The sequence below is a fragment of the Mytilus californianus genome, unplaced genomic scaffold (genome assembly GCF_021869535.1).
Source record: "Mytilus californianus isolate M0D057914Y unplaced genomic scaffold, xbMytCali1.0.p SCAF_8, whole genome shotgun sequence".
NCBI classification, from domain to species: domain Eukaryota; kingdom Metazoa; phylum Mollusca; class Bivalvia; order Mytilida; family Mytilidae; genus Mytilus; species Mytilus californianus.
In genome coordinates, this window is record NW_026262734.1 from 23697201 (window position 1) to 23719244 (window position 22044).

The following is a 22044-nucleotide window of genomic DNA, read 5'->3' on the forward strand; positions in this document are numbered from 1 at the left end:
CAACTTGTAATTATCAATTCCCAATTTGTTTTATCCTGATAAAAGTGCCATAGGCATCGAAAACTGTTGGTATTATTACATTACTGCAAAATAACTTAAGGTTGTTGCTTATATGAATTTTTACTTTTTATGTGTTTTATAATAATAATCCTGAATACTCAGGTTTCCACTTTCAGGATTCTATAGAATTGAAGATTACCAGCAATTTGTTTACTTTGGTCTATGTTTTGTTTTTTTAATTACTGTAATTCTTAATATATTAGCAATGACTTCTCTGCAACGTATGAACTGGTATTTTTGGTTTATAACAGTATCAGTATGTTTATTATGGTACTACATTACAATTAATATATATATATATATGTGCAAAGACAATTTATTATAGTTGACAAATGCACAAGATATATTTACTTACAACCACTTTCAAAACCTAAATCTTGAACAGAGGTAAAAATTCAGGAAATGGAAATAAAGTTTGCAAAATTTTCAATATTCACTTCCTTTTCCAGGCAGCATAATATTTGTATGCTTTAGAAAATAATTAATAACTATGCATACTACTTTCTTCAAAAACATTGTTTTATTATAACACAAATTTGTCTTACCCGTTCGTTGTACTTGATTGATATTACATCTCCTTTAGTTAAACAGGCAAAACTTCTCAACATGTTCCCCAATCTGATGCTCAGTCAAGGATTTAATCAGAGAACTAATTGACTAATTTTACTTGACCTCTAGATGGTTTATATGGTTTTATTAATCTATATTGTTTATTTCCTATTATTCAATACATTATAACTTGTGTACCCAATTATGAATATATTTTATTGTAAAATAAATCATTAAATGATATGAAAATCTCCATTACTGTTGGTATCAGTATGAAAGTGCTTGATAAAAATATATTCATATGGTCATTTCCATTTTTGGAAAATTAGTAGGCTAACAGTTATTTGTACAGTTTCAATAAATCTTATATTTTGCTGCCATCAATCAATAAACAGAATGTTGCAAATTTCTAATTCTTTCCTGACTATTTAAGCTTCACCAGTAAACAAAATATTCAACCATCTATTCTATAGCAGACAAAGGCTGAATAAATATTAACTGAATAAGGCAAAATATAGACAGTCATTAGAGAGGAAGGTCTGAGCACACGTAAAACTGGTTTGAACCAACCACATGTTGTGCCTGTGCCCCATCTGGCAATCTGGACAATACATGTTGTTCATTGTTGTTTGTATTTATATTTTTAAGTGTGTTTTACTGAATAGTCAGTTGTTGGTGATTGGTGTGGTCTATTGTGCTGTCCTAATGTTTTGGTAGTTCTCTTATGTATTACAGTGAAACCTGTCTTAATCCAACCTCTTCGGTTTTGGCAGATGTTCTGTTAAATCATATTGACAAAACATAAAAATTTGATATGACTTGACATATGAACATGTATGGTTTAGACAGGACTTCGGTTTATGCAAAATTCGGTTACGACAGGTTTGACTGAATCATTTTATATCACTCAAAATAAAACATTGAAAGAACAGTATCTGATTACAGGTTATCATTTGCCACTCAATTAAAGGTAATATTGCATACGTTTTGTCTTCCCTATATGATTGACAGATGTTTTATCAACACAATTGGTGTCACATGTGAACAGAATATGCCTACCCTAACAGAGTACCTGATATCACCCCCAGTATTGGTGGGATTCCTGCTGCTCAGTCTTTAGTTTTCTATGTAGTGTTTTGTGATCTGTTTTATCAACCTCATTTTCACATAGAATTATGTTAATCAATGAACTATTTGATGCATTATAGGAAGTCAATGTTGAAGATGTTCTGGGTCCGTGTATATTTGCGTCCATTCGTTTTTCGTTTTGAGATATAAAAAAAAAAACGACAAACGAAAGAGTTTTCATTTTTGATTTCTCAAAAACCAAAACGGAAAAAGAAAGTGTTTTCATTTTTTGTTTTTGATTTCAAACAAACTAAAATGAAAAACAAAAGTGTTTCGTTTTTCGTTTTAGATTTCACTTAACAAGAAAAAAATCTACATTTGGATTCAATTTCTGTATTTTGTTCTATTTAATTCTCGTTTTATATTGTTCTATGTTCATATCCATTGATAATATAATATGCCAACGTAGTCCGTTTACATCCCTGTAATTACCCCGGTGTCCTTACTGCTTAATGTAGACAAAATAGACTGCCCGAATAATGAATTGAACAAAGGTGATTAATGAATCAAAGACTTTCAAATTTCCTTGTTTTTATCTATAATAAAAAATAAAATTATTATATTTAAATATTAAATGAATCACAAATTTAGATGATACAATGAAATATTATATAAAGATGGTAAAAAAACAATTGATTACAACATCACATTAACAAGGGAGGTTACTACTTATTTGATAAGAAAACTAGCCCTGTCGTTAAAGTATACACCGCGGTTATCAGATCAATAGTATATAAATCGGAGATAATGTCGACGAATGGAAAAGACTTTATCAATCTAAACAATGAGGATGCATAGTCTTTACTTTTAAGAATTGAAAGGTTGGTATTCTGGTCCGGGTACACAGTTATCGTCCTTTGATTTTCGTTGTCCACGAATATAGTCCCTAGTGTGGACACTGTGTTACTTGTCGATCTTTTTTATACCCTTCCAAATTTATTTCTCCATGTTTTATAACTCAAATAGTAAGTAGGGGGGTGAAATGACACTGTAAAAAAATTTGGGTCATGAATTTTAAAGTAAAGTAGTGATTTGGTCCGGCTGAAAAATGTTAAAAATTAGCACTTCGGAAGCTGTCAAAAGATTTTAAGACCCCCTTAACATGAAATTGTCCATATTTTGAGTTAGAGCCGATGAAGTTTTCTATAATTTTGATATAATTTGTCCCAAAAGTAGTACAACACACTGTAAAAATATTATTGAGAAAGCGCAGGTGGGATTTTTTTAATTTCCATTTATTGTCTAAAAGAAATGCACTACGAAATAACTGTGTACTCGGACCTAAGAGGTGAAATCAGAAAATATAGAATCTGTACTTTGGCAACTTCCCTGAATGATTTGATGGTGTCAATTTATCAAATAGCATAAAACTAAAGGATTTAAACTTTTAATTGATAGAATTTCTGCAAAAATGACCAATTTTGACATTTTATGGTCAAAATAAGCATTTCATAGCTTTTTCAATTTTGATGCATAAGTGGCATTCTCACTTTCTATCTGACAGGTTTTTATGTGTCAATATTTGTGTTTCTATGCTTCAATCCAGTTGTATTACTCATTTGTGAACTCTGAATCTACAGAAAAGAAGATTATCTCGGACAATATGTGCAAAATGTGTTGTATATATGATCCTCGTCTAACGCCCTGTTTGGATCAAGTTAAATGTGAGGAGCTTGGAACATAAAAGTTGAAGTCCATTATAAAGACCTCACTAAATTTGTATAAAAAGCACTTGACAATGTCTTTTGTACCTGTTTTATGTCACATAGTATCTTTCCTTTCTTCTGTAGGATAGCAAGTGGTTCAAATATAAGCCTGTTGAGACTAAAATTGCATGCATGTTTTTCACTAAAAAGTGAAAAATCTTTGTATCAGACCATACTGTCTGCAAAAAAAGTTGAATGCAAGAGTCTTTTTGTGCTCAGATTTATTGTATCATGTCTCCTGAGTATAGAAATGATAGAAAAGACACAAAATTTTATTTCCTATAGCTTCAATATGCATTTTTAAATGTAAATATGTGATACGGCCTAAATTGACCCTAAATTATTTTCAGTCTTACTTGGCCTAAGACCCTTTTAAACTAATGTGATATGTTATTTGTAAGTTTTCTTTCCATTTAAAGTACATTAAATACATATGTAAGGATTATTCATAACCAAAAAGCTTTACAAATTTAAAATTGCTGGAAAATATTACATCTTCATGTAAGGCCCCCCTTCATTGTAAAACGTCCATTTTTAGCCACAGGCTCATATAAATTTGACTTTTTAATAATTATGATAAGTCTGTTAAAACAAATGAGTACTCTATTGCTTTTAATACATAATATATTATATATTAAGGCATTTCAAAAGTATTTTTTTGCAATATTTTAAATTTTTAAGCCCCAAATGTTGATAGTTGAAAATTTTCAATTTTAACGTCTAAATTTAACACGCAATGTTGAATATAGAATTAGTCATATTGTCTATAATATATATCCTATTGCCATGAAACTTTGTAAGCAGTCTTATAATTTAATAAGCTTTGGTCATACCAAGTTTCATTAAGATTGGTCAACTTTTTCTACCCTATTAGGTCCGGGTACACAGTTATCGTCCTTTGATTTTCGTTGTCCACGAATATAGTCCCTAGTGTGGACAGTGTGTTACTTGTCGATCTTTTTTATACCCCTTCCAAATTTATTTCTCCATGTTTTATAACTCAAATAGTTAGTAGGGGGGTGAAATGACACTGTAAAAAAATTTGGGTCATGAATTTTAAAGTAAAGTAGTGATTTGGTCCGGCTGAAAAATGTTAAAAATTAGCACTTCGGAAGCTGTCAAAAGATTTTAAGACCCCCTTAACATGAAATTGTCCATATTTTGAGTTAGAGCCGATGAAGTTTTCTATAATTTTGATATAATTTGTCCCAAAAGTAGTACAACACACTGTAAAAATATAATTGAGAAAGCGCAGGTGGGATTTTTTTAATTTCCATTTATTGTCTAAAAGAAATGCACTACGAAATAACTGTGTACTCGGACCTAAGCTTCTAAGGTGATTAGAATTGATGACCAAGGTCCTTCTGCCAATATTACACGAACATTCAGGACGATAATCTGTTTTTCTTATTAAGATCGTTTGATTGAAAAACTAATTTCCGCAAGTTCACAATTCAAATCGGGGATAAGCATTTAATCATTTTGCCATTTGGGGCCTTTTCGGGATGAGTTTTGCTCATTTGTGAAGTCTATATGGTGACCTATACTAGAGGGTCTGGATGGATTTACGGTTATAGAGAATAACGGACATAAAATATAAAGAATATAGAAAATGGACCAAAAAATAAAGAAAAGATAATAATGCGGTGTTAAAATATAACGAATAGAGAATAATTGGCAACAAGTATAATGATTACTTAAAAATGGCCTAAAACATTAAAGAATACAGAAATGAAGGACCCCCCATCCAGACCCTCATACTGGTTGCCAAGTCCAACATATTTTGTCTCCAGTAGATTGTTATTGGTAATCATACGTTTTCATTTTATTTTTATGCCTATCAATTAAGACATGAGCTTCAATACGTTGCCAGCATATGGTTACTTAACTTCTTTTGCTTCCTGGTGACAAAATGGGATAATTTTATTACTTTATTGCGTCCGAAGCACTTTTCGGGTTTTATCTTTATCAGGAGGGTCAGGCGGGGGAAAACAACAGTACATTTTACCTGTAGGTACTGTAGCGTCACTCATCTTTCATTTTCTTGTGCCTGTTTTTTTTTCCACAGTTTAGACTTTTCATTTTCAAAACCTGTCTATCCCCTCCGGCCCCATGCAAAATATCATAATTTTATTAATGGTCGCCCCTTTATGATAAACAATAATTGAAACAAATATACTTAAAAACACATATGGCATACAGCTATCGTCGACAACAACAGAATTAAAGGCTCCACACGTCAAACAGGACAATATATTCGAGTGATACTCCCCACTCACACCTGTGTGGTGTAAATCAGTTCATTAGAACAGAAGTTGTCTTTCACATGAAACCACGTAAAACATTGATAAAATAGTTTTCTTCCGTGTAAATGATCGAGAAATTAAGAAAGTACAAAAAACAAAACAAATATTAAAATTAAGACAGTATTCATGCAATAACTACAACTTAGATACAGTAAAATGGTGATAGAACAGTCATTGCTTGATTGATTGGTTGAAAAGGGATTTGCTCATGTAACTTCGAAAGAAAGTCATGACATTTTGAGAATCCTTTGTTTGTTGTTGTTATTATTATAATTATTTGTATTGCCGTCTTAATTTCCTCAATGATACTCTACATTAAATTTTGCCTTTGTATTAAATTAATTTATAAACTTTTTAGAAGTCTACAATGGCCGTCTGATTACAATTGGACCCGCAAGAATGTGAAATATGAAAATTTATTTGGCCTTCAATGCCTCAACTCTTTTAATGTGGATATCCACTTTGTTCAGTTAGAGTTCGATTTTGAAATTTTTTTGCAAACCACCATAGATATCCGATAATTGTTCTGCATAAAACCCTATGAGAAAGCACATTGACGTTGCTTATATCTTGACCAATTTGAATGGGGTTTAATTCAAAGTCTTGAATTCTTGGATTTTTTTTTATATGCAAAATCTAACCGTGTATTTATAGATTCTTATTTTGGGAACCGTTTTTTATTTGGTCCACATGAATGTCCAAAGGGTCCAAAATTAAATTTTGCTTGGTTTTAAAAAAAAATATATTATTATTTGCTATGGTGAATCTAACCATGTATTTAGATTTTTTTTTTTACCCGATTTTCAAATTGGTCTACATTAAGGTCCAAATCGTTCATAATCAAACTTAGTTTGCATTCAAGGGGTTTTTGAATTGCTTAGTATACGCATGTATTTGTATGTTGGATATTGGATCATTTCATTTTTTCAAGTTCTCATACCACATTCATTCTGTGTCAGTATGTCAAATATTTAATCACAATCAAAATTCAGAGTTGTACTGCACAATTAATAGAAAGTGTAAGTAGATTCATAGTTAGAAATAGATACCGCATTCAATGTTGATTTTATAGAAGACATTATGTATAAATATAGTTTGAAATGTTCTATTCAATATTAGGTATTTTGAAAAAATAATTAAAGGTAAGTTTTATGGATATTTTTTAAGATATTGTATTAATGATGAATGATGTTTTGTGAGTTTATTTTTTTTTTTTTTTTCATTTCTTTTGTAAATATTTTTAAGAACTTGGTGGAAGGTTTGTTTTTATTCTGTATAAATTATTTTCAGAATGCTATATATATGTTATGTACAAGTTATCATTTTGTACAAATTATAATTTGTACAAAACGATTGCACAAATTATAATTTGTATTTTGACTTTGTACAAATTGTAATTTGTACAAAAAGTGCCTGTACAAATTACAATTTGTACAAAATTTGACTTAAATTCACTTATAACTTGTACAATCATTTATAGCATGGAATTTGTTATAAAAATGCATTGATACACTCTAAAGAATTTTTATTCAACGACCACACAATTAACCTTACTACAAAATACAAATACAAATTCATCCATGTATCATTTGTTTGAGAATGTGAGTGAATTATGGCATCGGGAATTGCACAACATCTTTTGATTTTTCTTTTATATTTATAAGTGCTGGACCCCCTTCGCATCTACATGAAAGAAATCCCTAAAACCAGTTTTAACGGCATTTTAACTGTTTCACGTAGCGAAAGTTGAAGCTCAGGAACTTTTGTTGCGAACAAAGATGTGTCTTTAACAACTTCAATTTAATTTCTCGACAAATGTCATGTTAAAATTGATACAGCTGTTCCAATGCGATATCCAAATTCTCCAGATTCAATAAGTACCCCTAAGATATTTTGGGGCACGATCATACTGAGGAATTGGTATAATGACATTACCCCCTTCAGCAAGTTCTGATAATTTCCGTTCTGTTTTCGTGGTTAGATATTTGGCTTGGATCTGTTGAACAGACAGTGCACGCTTCCTAGCCGCGTGTTCCTGGCACGTATGATTGGTGTTTCAATGTCACTGTGGTCAATTTCTATTATACTATCAGAATTGTCACTGAGGCCAAATTCTATATAACCTTCAGAATTGTCACTGAGGCCAATTTCTATTATACTATCAGAATTGTCACTGAGGCCAATTTCTATTATATTCAGAATTGTAACTGAGGCCAATTTTTATTATGCTATCAGAATTTTCACTGGGGCAAATTTCTAGTATACTATCAGAATTAACTGGCATGCATGTATCAATTATATTTTATGTCTCCCTCTGGGTATTTTTGTATTTTGTAAATAAGGTTTATTGTGTGGTCATTTAATAAAAATTCTATAGTGTGTATCATGTATGCTTTTTTATAACAAAATCCCTACTATAAGTTATTGTACAAGTTATAAGTGAAATTTGGTGAAATTTTGTACAAATTGTAATTTGTACAAGCACTTTTTGTACAAATTACAATTTGTACAAAGTCAAAATACAAATTATAATTTGTACAATTGTTTTGTACAAATTATGATTTGTACAAAATGATAACTTGTACACAACATATATATATATATATATTTTTTTATGAAGCTAACCCCTTGACAAACTTAGCTGTTATTGCCCATTGATAAATACTAGTAGATTAAATTCTTGGTACTGAATCTAACCTTGTACAAATGTATTTATATTTTGGATATTGGATCACATTCTCTATGTGCCTTTCCAAAGTCAGGAGCCTGTAGTCCAGTGGTTGTCGTTGGTTCATGTCTGTCATATTTGTTTTTCGTTAAATGTTTTGTTAAAAATTAGGCCGTTAGTTTTCTCAAACCGAACTGTTTCATATTTTTTATGTCGGAGCCTTTAATAGCCTACTATACGGTATGGGTTTTTCTCATTGTTGAAGGCCTTACGGTTACCTTACATTGCTTAAATCCACTTTATTTGAACCTTGGTGGATAGTTGTCTCATTGGCATCATACCTCATCTCGTTATTTTTACAAAAGTCCAATTTCAAATGTTCCAGGTCTTTGACCACATTTATTCTGTGTCAGAAACCTATGCTGTGTCAAATATTTAATCAAAATTCAAATTCAGAGCTGTATCAAGCTTAAATTTAGTGTCCATACTTGTACGAACTGCTCATGGTTCGAAATCTGACTGCGGTCGTATCATTCTGCGCACCGCTGAGCATTTATTTTATATTTTCAATTCATTGGATATGTAACTTAACTGCACAAAACACCAAGGGACGGTGGTGCTTGGCAAAGTGGGAGTAGTATACATACTAGTAATAATAATGTGATTAAAATACCTCGTACCTGTGGAAGAGGGGTTACTATACATTGTAATTTGACTCCAGGCGGCACCCAGGGAACATGTGATGCACAATGTACTAATGAAAAGAGCACTGAAGAAAAAAGTGCTTTAAAAAAAGCTAATACGGGCAGAATGTCACACCGTTATGTAGCTGTATATGATTAAGTTTACGTTATATCAAAACTATTTAAACTATATTTCATCTGTAATGCTAATAGCACATTTAAACTCTAAATCTAGTACAGAAATGAACTCCAATAAAGCATATGCATTATCAAACGTTACGTTCATTGTTTACGACGTTTTTCTCACAATGACTTTATACCACCATGCTAGAAAAGAAAGGACATGTGGTATCCATCCATGACACAAAATCAGAACATGTACAGCAAAAAACACAATTCTAATTCTTAACTTTAGCTAAACTAGTTAAAACACAACAGTTTTACTATTTTTATTGTCGTTCTTTTACTCCATTTTAAATTAACTTATTTAATTTGCATTTACTATCATCAACTCAATCTTACAACATCAGTAGCTGTACATAGTTGATCTACACTGATTTTTAAGGTTGTCCGAGATACCTTTACATAAAACATAACATCACGTAAAATAACAGGCCCTAAATTTATAAAACAGTACGCTACTTAAAACAACATCATTTTAATGCGTTATGATTTGATATTTGACCATATAAATAATAAACGTCTTCTAGCGCTATGTGTACACACAAGAGACCTTATTTTAGTTGTCATTAGCGTTATTAAGCTAAGACGAGGTCCATATAAGCTTCTGCATATACCTGTTTCGCTATGTGCTTAACACATATCTACTGTACAAAAAGAACGCATTAAATAATCTTAAATAATTTTTAAAAGGAAGACTAAAGGCCAATTTCCCCCTGAATTAATTTCACACCATGGCCATTTTTAAAAAAGTATATCAACCTTTTACTAAATTCTTAGTACAAGTATCGCAACCCAATGTATGTTCTCTGAGGTTCTAACAATATAATAAGTAATTCCCAAACAGTTTACAAAACTATGAACGCCTAAACAGTCTGCAGATAGTCCAAACCGGAAAAATTTTGAAAGATTTTTGCAACGTTTAAGTATGTTTCGTCAAAATGAATTAAAAAAAATAGTTAACAAAACCAAAACTCTATAAAATGAATATAACCATAGTGGAGCTATTATATGTATTGTCTTTCGGATACGAATTAATTTATTCTGGTTAGCGTCGTCTGTCGATGTAAAAGTCAAAAACATTTTTTAAAAGTAGAGCCGATTACCCCTTGATTTATTTCAAACCAGGGCCATTTACAAAAAGTCTATAAATCTTAAAGTTTACTTAGATTCATAGTACCACATCCCAAAGTGTACACTTTAAGGGTTTTACAATATAATCGCTTAATTTTAAACGCGGAACAGCATTTTTAGTTATGTGTAAAATTGTTAAAATAAAATTTAGAATTGAAAAGGGGAATGTGTCAAAGAGACAACAACAAGACCAAAGAGCAGAAAACAGCCCAAGGTCACCAATGGGTCTTCAACACAGCGAGAAAATCCAGCACCTGGAGTCGGGCATTAGCTGGCACATAAACAAATGTGTACTAGTTCAGTGAAAATGGACGTCACACTAAACTCCGAAACATATAAATGAACTTAAATTACAAAAAAAATATATATAATATGAACTTTTTAATATTACATTTCAATCATGATAAAGATATGAAAAACACATTTAAGACCCTGTGAGTGAAAAAAGTTATTGAGAATTAGGCTCTAACCCTTTGCAATTTTGTATTACAATGCCTTCAACAGAAACATATAGCATTGAATAGTATTTTGATTTCAGGGGAATATGTAAAACTTTGACACAAAATACATGTATATAACGTCATCTTCAATTTTCAATGTGCAGACCAATTTTAGATTTTGACCTTATGAGTAAAATAAGTCCAAGGAAAATTGGCCTCGTCGCTTTCAAATTTTCAGATTGATAAAGTCTTTTCCATTTGTCGACAATATCTCCGATTTAAATACTATTGATCTGATAACCGCTGTGCATACTTTAACGACGACAGGGCTAGTTTTCATATCAAATAAGTATTAACCTCCCTTATTAATGTGATGTTGTAATCAATCGTTTTATTTTCAACATCTGTATATAATATTTCATTGTACTATTTAAATTTGTGATTCATTTAATATTTAGATATAATCATTTTTTTATTGTAGATAAAAACAAGGATATTTGAAAGTCTTTGATTCATTTATCACCTTAGTTGGATTCATAAGTCAGGCGGTCTATTTTGTCTACATTAAGCCTAAAAAACACCGGGGTAATTATAGAGATGAAAACGGACTACGTTGGCATATTATATAATCAATGGATATGAAAAAAGAAAGAAAAACATTGTTCAATGTAAACCGAGAATTAAATAGAGCAAAATACAGGTATTGAAATTAAATGTCGATTATTTTTTCTGGTTTAGTGAAATCAAAAACGAAAAACGAAAACATCTTTGTTTTTCATTTTGGTGTTAGAGACATCAAAAACAAAAAATGAAAACACTTTCGTTTTCCGGTTTGGTTTTTGAGAAATCAAAAACAAAAACGAAAACACTTTTGTTTTTCATTTTGGTTTTTGAGAAATCGAAAACGAAAAATGAAAACACTTTCGTTTTTCGTTTTTTGTTTTTGATATCTCATAATAAAACGAACGGACGCAAATATACACGGACCGTTCTGATTGTTCAATATGTCATTTGCAAGGATGCTGAGTGTGTGCAATGCAATTAACAAGGACTGAAGATGCAATTATAATTATGCTAAAGAGTGAGTGAGCAAGAGTACAGTCTAGTTTTGATGATCTTTAATCAGATATTAGAGTTTCAATGGTATTTTTAAGAGTGTGTGATTATTTGACTATACTTATTTATTTGGGTTTTTTGTGTTTAATGCAACTTTCAACTACTTTGGTTACATCATGGCAGCCAGTTTTTATTGGTGTAATTACCCCATACCTTTTGCAGGAAAACTGGAAACACAGCCAATCCCAGAGCATGGTTCGAACTCATAACATCAGAGTTGACAGGTTATGTTCACTGTAAATGAATTATTTAGACCACTTGGCAACTGCACAGTCCACCCCCACCCACTACCCGACTATACGTGTTACTCTATGAAAACTGTATATCTAATATAACCATTATTAGGCAGTAACATTTTACAAATATGTTTTGTAAAGGATACACAGCTTCCGGATATATAATATCTAAGAAGTCAACCGACTGTGGCTGGAACTTTGTAAATGTGGCTACTTTCAATGAAACATTCTCTACTTCCACAAGGTCACCTTCATTTAGTAACAGGTTCCTCCTCATCTGAAAATGATTCAAAAGGGTTAAATAGATGAAACATTTCTCCTTATGAAAAGACATAGGTTATTCATCCAAAACATTAAACAAATTCTTCTGAAGTTGGCTTCAAACTACCAATTTACTACCATGTGTGTAACCCTATCAATAAACTGATAAATCCTTCCTCTGTCAGGTACAAATTCCTAATACACCCTAATGTGTTTACCTGTTGATACATTGACCTAATAAGGTAAAATATTCTTCTTTTTTCTATAACTAACTTCCAATACACCACGATTTGTATACATATTATGTAACCAGTGAGGTATTTAAATACAAACTCTCTAATACAATGTATGTGCCTGTTTGAATACTTACCCAGTAAGGTATATAAATCTTTCCTTCGTCAGCTACAAATTCTAATACACCACAATGTGTGTGTCTGGCTTGTTGTTTGTTCCTCAGTTTAAACAACATAGGGTATTGTATATCTAAACGTGCTGTAAAATCCATTTTTAATTTTAGTTAGTGAATTATTTTGGAATGCATACACAGTATAAAACTGGTTGATACAAAGAGGAACATTAATTAGAAGTGTTGAAGTTCCTTTTATAAATCTCCTTTTATAAATTTGGAGTTTCTACTTATAATTTCTTTTGATTTGAGTAAATGTGTTACTAGAGTATTTTCCATATCTAATTCGTGATTTGCTTTTACGGTAGCAAACATGTAGTGATACTTACTTAGTTGAATTAATGCAGTGCGAGGCATAATAACTGAAAGAAAATAAACACATTGAATTAGGAGTAAACAGGTAAGGTTTAAAATATATATATATTTATGCTGTATTTAGACCCCTCTACCAAGAAATTTGTTTTGCATGCACACGTATAAAAATTGCGGTTTTTATCCAACGCAATCATAGGTTTGAACGTTGTTTTCAATTTAGACTTGTTTATATTTTTTCGTTTGGGCTTGTATTATATTTGCCTTCGGGTTTATATAATCCGTTTATCCTATTTCGACTCTTCAAAATTCAAGATTCTATCCTAAATTGAGGTAAATTATATGGCCTTCCAAATACCGTTTCGATTCCTAACATCACTGAAGAGACATTAATTGTCGAAATCCGGATATGGTGTACCAATTTTTGCACCTCATGTTTGCGGTATACCATCTTTTTCCGCAAGTTTATTGTTTTCTGTTTGGTATTAAATTAATAATTAAGATCCATTTTGTTACATCTGGTGATCCGTTTATTTGGCAATCGCCATGATGGCAGTCAACAGGGTTTGAGAATATCCGTTGTTCGACCTGCTAGTCAAATGCGTTTTGCTAAAATATACTTTTTCACTTTTTTGGTCTTTTGTAAAATGTTGTTTGTGCTGTATGTAGACCCCTATACCAAGAAATTTGTTTTGCATGCACCCGTATAAAAATTGAGGTTTTTATCCAACGCAATCATAGGATTTAACGTTGTTGTAATGTAGACTTGTATATATTATATATATATATAAAATGACTGAATATATATTATGTTCTCATCCAAGCGTAAGTCATGAAATAAGACACAGTGTCTTTATTATGTGTCGTTTTAGTTCCATTTTGAATTTGATGTAACATTCAGATTGTTGATGTAAGGTTTTAGCAGTTTCAGTAGAATTTAATCAAAACTACTTATGAGGATATTTAGGGCATGATTTGATTTTTTATTAATAACTATATTTGAGAGATTTAGACCTTGTACTAGTGTTGTTAATTGTTTAATGTTGAAAACAGAATAAGGATAAAAGAGGGACGAAAGATACCAAAGGGACAGTCAAACTCATAGATCGAAAACAAACTGACGACGTCATGGCCAAAAATAAAACAGACAAATAATAGTACCGATGACACAACATAGAAAACTAAAGACTAAGCAACACGAACCCCTACAAAAACTGGGGGTGATCTCAGGTGCTCCGGAAGGGTAAGCAGATCCTGGTCCACATGTGTCACCCGTCGTGTTGCTTATGTTATTGCAAATCCGGTGAATAGTCTAATTCGGTAAGTCACATTCGTGAAAAGGGAGGGTATTGTAGTTACGACATAAGGAACATATCCGATATCATCTGTGAAACGATTATTCCATAACGGTCAACCAACTCGTAATGGCGTCCGTAAAATTTACGAAGGGATGATTTTAACTTCACCATTTGGAACTCTTGGTTTAATAGCTTCCTTGTGAGCAGCAATCCTCTATCAAAGAAATCATGATAGGAAATACAAGCCCGGGAATATCGTATCAATTGGGAGAAAAAAACTCCGTATGCAGGCGCTGCTGGAATGTTGCTACATAGAAATGGAAAGTTCACAATTGGGAAGCTGAAATCATCTATTTTGTCGTAAAGTTTTGTTTTCAACCGACCCTAATTGTCTATTTCTAGATGTAAGTCAAGATATGAGGCAGACTTAACTGTATCTGTAGTATTTGGTTTTTTGGGGGTTTAATTTGTGCTTTTATATATACACTCTAAATCTCTTTTAATTCATTCCAATTTAATACACCAAGACTTAATAAATAAGAAACATAAATCATATTCTACTTTTCTGGAATATTATGAAATGTTTGAGATTAATGTTTGAGATAAATGTTTGAGATGACTGTTTGACCAATGAAAAATCTCAACTTTTATCAATATTTCTGGTTGTCCTCCAAATTTGTCATTAAATATAGTTCGGAAACACAGTTATCATCCTTTGATTTTTCTTGTCTACAAATACAGTCCCTAGTCTGGACAGTGTATAACTTGCAAATTCTTTTCATACATCTTACACATTAATTTCTTTGTATCTTAAATCTTTATACTTTATACATAAAATAGTAAGTAGAGGGATGAAATTACATGTAAAAATGTGGGTCATGAATTTTAAGGTAAAATAGTGATTCGGTCATGTTGGTCCAGTCAAAAAAGTTAAAAAATTATAGTATGTTTGAAGCTGTCAGATTGAAAAAAATTGGAAACAACACGTTTAATAATTCCATGCGTCCGAAGCGCTTTTCTGGATTTACCTTCATCAAAAATGCTCAATGACATTTGAAATCCGAGGGATGTATAAGTACCGAAACAGTTGAAGAGCTATATGACAAAATACCTAAAACAAATAGCCAAATTCATCTAAGGTCAACTTTGCCTGAGGGAGTTGAAACCTTAGTTTCTTTATAATTTCAAAATTTATAAACGGGCAAATTTAGAAAAGTTTGTCATAAATCATGTCAGTACCGAAGTACTGACTACTGAGCTGACGATACCCTCGGGGACTGATAGTCCACCAGCAGAGGTATCGACCCAGTGATGTAAAAAATTGGAAACAACACGTTTAATAATTCCATGCGTCCGAAGCACTTTTCTGGATTTACCTTCATCAGGAACGCTCAATGCCAAACATTTGAAATCCGAGGGATGTATAAGTACCGAAACAGTTGAAGAGCTATATGACAAAAAAACTCAAACAAATAGCCAAATTCATCTAAGGTCAAGTGTTGTCCATATTTTGAGTTAGAGATGATGAAAATTTCTTTAATGTTCATATAATTTGTCCCAAAAGTAATACACTACACTGTAAAAATGTTTTTGAGATAGAACAGGTCCTATTTATTAATTTGTGTTTATTGTCTAAAATAATGCACTGCAATACAAATGTGTTCTTGGGTCAAAATAACAATAGGAATTGTGTGGGCAGTGTATAACTTGCAAATATTTCTCATACACCTTCCACAATAATTTCTTTGTATCTAAAATCTTTATACTTTATACATAAAATATTAAGTAGAGAGATGAAATCACATGTAACAAAATGAGGTTCATGAATTTTAAGGTAAAATAGTGATTTATTAATGTTGGTCCAGTTAAAAAAGTTAAAAATTATAGTATGTCTGAAGCTGTCAAATTGAATTGTTGTCCATTTTTTTAGTTAGAGCTGATGAAAATTTCTATAATTTGTCCCAAAAGAAGTACACTACACTGTGAAAATCTATTTGAGATAGAACAGGTCCTAATTTTTTCTTCGTGTTTATTGTTTAAAAAAAAAGCACTACAACATAAATGTGTTCTTGGGTCAAAATAACAATAGGAATGATGGTTACCAAAGCTTCTTGAATATTTTTTTTATCAAAGAATGAATATCATTTAAAGGGAGATAATCTGTAAAGATAATTATGTTTATTAATCTTACTGTTTCCACCTCTCTCAACATATTCTCTGTTATGTAACGAGGTCACAGAATAACATCTGTATGTGTGTTTAAATCCATCAAGACCTCCGCCCAATTTAGGCTCAAATATGTTACCTCTAAATCTATCAAACTAGAAAATAAAAAAAATATTACTACCAACTCTGTTCTACATTCTGTAGATTGTGAAATTTACGAGAGCTTTTTTTTTATATTTTGCTGTGGTTTCATTTTCTGTTATCCACATTTGTATTCAAGTTTTCTCTGGATTTGATTGATAATTTACTCTATCTGTCATGCCTGTCTACCATGTATCTAACATCGTCTGAAATTTTATGTAATAAAAATCTTCTGTACAATCAGTTTGAAAAAATGTTGGCATGTTTCTCTTTTGGTTTTTCAACAATATATTAATAGTCAGGATGACTAGATGCTGTCCTAGTACATGTATTATCATGATTATCATGATTATCAAGTTGTCAATATAAGTAATGGGTTTATACAAGGGATGTCAACTATGTGAAGATTTAGTTATGAAGTACTTCTTGATTTTTACCAAACCATACCGGAATATTGTTTTTACAATATTAGAACACAATTATACACATTTAATGCTTTATGGGTTGTTGTGTTATAGACATCAACCCCTCTGTATTATTACCTAGTATTATAAACCATAATTAGCAGCAATTTTATGATTGTTCTTATTAAATAAAAGCAATTCATTACATCTAATTCATAATTTGGTTAAAACACATATATGAATATAAATTATTACCATTACTACACAGTCAAACTGGTGAAAGAAAATTTACATTTTGTAATCTTAAAGAACCAAATCTACATATTCATGATATTGAGGAGTCATTAGTGTGTTCTGAAGGAAAATAAACTGGAAAGAAAGATACAATATTTCAACAGGAAACCAATAAGTCGAGTATCATTTCGGTATTCGAAAGTCAGAAATAACGAGCGATACTAGAGCACTCGAGTACATGTTGACATCCCTATTTTTTACAACCAGGTTGATTTGTACCAATATCTCAAACGGTCTGTCAATGTAAACATCTTGTTCAAAAAGAGTTCAGCGATAAAAAATGCATGCAAATAATTTCCTTACTATTATGTTGATTACTCAAACTGTACATCACAACTTATTATATGAGTCTTAATTAATAAATGAATCATTAACACAGTGATGTTTCATCTCATTGAACTGATCTCAAACTTTATCATATACTGATAGCTACGACACATGAAATAGTATGCTTAAACGGCTCTTACAACTTATGACACAATTTGTTTTCTCTCATTTTCTGAAATTGTGGTGGTTTAATTACAGGTGTTATGCAATTAATGTATATTATAGATTATTAGTGAACCGTTTGTATCAATTTGGATTTGTACATAAATTTATAAAACAACTGTCAGTTCTGAACTATCAACTTTAAGTATATGATAGGATTTTATAATTACCATTTCTGTATTATTTTGTTTCCATTTGATATATCACTGTAATTTTCTATATTCAACAAAATGACTCAGTTAAACTTAAATCGAAAGTAAAACAAAAGTTTACAACTTTTTGAAAACAAGTGCGCATTATAATTGTACGCTTCAAGTTACAATTGGGTAATTCTGTTAAAGTGTTCTCATTGTTAAATATTAGATGAACAAAGGGCTTTCTTAACGTCTAATAGCCATAGTGGTCAACAGTCTAATCATCTCCGATCAGGAAAGTCATCGGATAGTACGTCCACAACTGGCGCTTATAATTAAATATTATTTGATTGATCTGTGACTAACTCTATTTAATAAAGAAATTAACGATTTGCTTCTATAAAAAACTTGATTATCGTAGTTAGGTCGAGTTATCTCGCCTACCACCATCTTAAACGATTTCTTTTTGAAATACAGAAAATCTATATTATTCTCTATTTCCTACTTCACTTGAATGAATTATGTCAATACGAAACAAATAATGTTTGTATATTTGATTATGAAAAGCTTGTATAGATTTGGGCTCGAGCCCTAATTTTCACAAGATATTCATGTAAGGCAACATCTGATGAAGTAAAATAAGAAATCCGATGCAAATTCAGGTATATTTCTATTAACACGTTTTTATCTCCATCTGAGAGCATATACACGTGGTCCAAAACTCGTACCAGTTGTTAAAGTTGATAAAATGTCATCAGGTGTTAAACGAACATTTCTTCATATCTGCTCTGTATTTTCAACAATGGCATACCATCCTATATTATTTTTTTCCGTTATAACTAAAAGATTGAATTTAAAGTTTGGCACATCAACCTGCTTATCGTAACGGATATTAAATTTAAAAAAAAAACGTCTTTATGTGAGTAGAACGGACTAAAAATTATGTCTGTTAAGGTTAGGATTAGAACTATTTATTATCCATTTTATGATAAGGTTCTATCGAATTTTGTACTTAAATGTCGTTTCTTCCTCTGTCCATTCACATAAAATGGTTAATTCTCGGACCAAGGTCCGTTTGCCTATTAACTTTTAAAAGTTCTACGAAATTATTTAATTTTGGCTGAATATTTATTGAATTTTTTGGATATTTTTTGCTGAACTTTTCTAGTCAATCTATATACAGATATATAGGATCTACCACTGCATCAAGTGTGATACGATATTTATCCTCTCTTGACAGTTAAATATTTAAAAATTAACTAACGAGAGTGGATACATATCGTATTACACGAGATTTGGTGGTGGAATCTATTTCTATAATGATTTATAGATGATATACAGACAATTTTAATCCTTCTTTTCGAATGGTGTGCAAAAAGATGTGTTCTTTCTATGTGACGTTATCAGGCATGGTCGCCCTTTTCATGACGTCACAATACGAATTCAGAGGAAAGCAAGAAAGTTTGACGTCATAATCGAATTTTGACCAATGAAGAACTGAGATCAAACGGACCACACGTTGATTAAATAAAAATTATCAACAGGTCAGGAAAAGGATAAATCGGGTAAGAATTAGAGAAACTGAAATATTCCATATTTTAATGACCTATATAGTATACCGCCATTAAAAACAATTTTGGCATTTAGACGTTTAGCAACATTTGGAACCATGACTCACAATGTATTGTCCAAGAAAAATACTTAAAAATAAAAAAAACAGACTAAATATTTTGTTTTAATCTTTTTATCTAAAATTAGTATGATAGGGAATATGCAGTAAACTCCCTCCAACTACCCCGACAACTATAAGTGGTATACATTGGTCATCGTACGTCATTTAGAATAATTGCACACTAAAAAATATTGACACTTTTAGCTACCTACGAATAGTTCTGTGGTAGAGCTTTTCTAGAAAAAAGTAATATAACAAAAATACCGAACTCCGAGGAAAATTTTAAAGGAAAGTCCCTAAGCAAATGGCAAAACCAAAAGCTCGAACACATCAAACGAATGGTTAACAACTGTCATATTCCTGACTTGGTACAGGCATTTTCTTATGCAGACAATGATGGATTAAACCTGGTTTTATAGCTAGCTAAACCTTTTACTTGTATGACAGTCGTATAAAATTCCATTTTATTGACAACGATGTGTGAACAAAACAAACAGACATAATAGGTAAACATCTCACAAATAGGGGTACAGCAGTCAACAATCTTAATCACTATAAAACATAAAACAAACAAATATGTCAACAAAGAAAAACAAAAAGGCATAGAACAATGAAGAATATTCCTATGACAGATCATTCTGACTGTTTTGAAGTAAGTTTGAACCGATCCAAAATGTAATTGTTCAAAGTATTGCAATGATTTGATAACATGGTTTTGCTGTTCATTCCAAATACATGTATTTACCCAGATTGTTTAATCATTTACAATTTGTATGGACTTCTATAAGGATATGGTTGTCCCCAATGCTATTTTTTGTACGGGATACGTTCTTAATATATATATTTTTTGTCAATAAGTAATATCAAAAAATATCGGTGATTCAAATTATGATGAATGTTATTTTAGTACTGAATAAAATGAGAATTAAGATTTCCCAAAATAATTACCCTTGCAAAATATGATGTGGAAGCCATATGTAAATATTCTTAAGTTATACTCACTTTAAATTGTTGTACCTATCACATACTCTATTTACAAAGTTTTTAAAATATTTTAGAAATCTATTATAAATGATGTAGCAAGCATGTTGTTTTAATCATTAACAACCAGAAATTGGTTTTTGAACGTAAAATAAATTTAAATAGGAATTTGGCTTCATTACCTACTAACGCCTAACACAAAATATCTAAATTAGAAACCTAAAAGCTTCAACACTTTTATACTTTGAAACACAGACTTTCCCTCCGTCAATATACTTCTTTAGGTCAAAATACACAATGTATTCTCGTAACGACCTCATACAAGGGCTACAATTATTATATCATTTTCAATTTACAAATTATTCTAAAAAAAAAAAAACAGAGTACTTGTTAAAATTGTTTTTTTTTTAATTTGCTAAGTCCTTAGAGCTTCCTATCCCCTTACCTCCTCACTGATCCTGTAATAGTTTGCTGCTTGAGCACACTGTTTGGTGCCTTATGAAGGCTCGACACCCCTACTGACCAATTCTGTGGTACGCCAACAATAATCATATGATAATGTCTGCCTTTAATAAATTTGTATTTCATTTTTTGTACTTATTAATTGTCAAGTAATTGACGGTATCCCCATGGCCATTTATGCAAGGTATAACACATTTTGTTTAACGTTTGTATTAATTTTTGGATCTTCAAATATTTTGGCATAGAGCAACACTGAAGAATAAAAGAACAAATCAGCAAAATGAGAAGCACAATAAGTTCCAATAGGAATGCAAAATGTTTGTTGAAAGGATGTAAGTAATTAGCCAATGTAATCAAAACTCCGTAGTCATTACTGTATGATATAGATGTACTCGCGGGGGAAAGGGGGGTGACCCATTATGCAATACCGGTACGTTCGAACCTGTGATCGAGGTAAATTGACTTTTTGCATTAAAGTCCATTGTAAAATACTTTCTACAATTAATTAAACTGTAATGTTTGGGTAAATCAGCTTAAGAACATACACAATTGAATAGTCAATATAAAATTCATCAATTTCACAAGTGCAATACGTAACTATTGTCTTTGACACAGATAGAAATGGAATGAATTTGATGGGTATGAAGTTAATAGCGGACACTACGGCTTCATTTAAAACTTACCACCAGGAAAAAGCCAGCAAGGTAGCGTTAAAACACCAATCAATCAAATTACCATTTAAGAGTTATGCCCTTAAAATTAAGTACAATGTGTTTACTCATATTGGTTTCCAGATGATTATTTGGAAACCACTTGAC

The 22044-nt window shown here is 31.2% G+C and overlaps 1 protein-coding gene and 1 long non-coding RNA gene across 22 annotated transcripts in view; both read right to left on the reverse strand.

Moving 5' to 3' along the window:
- Positions 1–22044, reverse strand: part of LOC127711442 (ubiquitin recognition factor in ER-associated degradation protein 1-like) — a 410122-nt gene that overhangs the window by 325503 nt on the left and 62575 nt on the right. The gene's annotated exons all lie outside the window — the stretch shown is intronic.
- On the reverse strand, positions 15452–15933 carry LOC127711447 (uncharacterized). Its single transcript, XR_007986707.1, has 2 exons — positions 15860–15933; positions 15452–15511 (listed from the first exon to the last, which is right to left on the reverse strand). It is a non-coding gene; the product is annotated as an uncharacterized LOC127711447 (long non-coding RNA).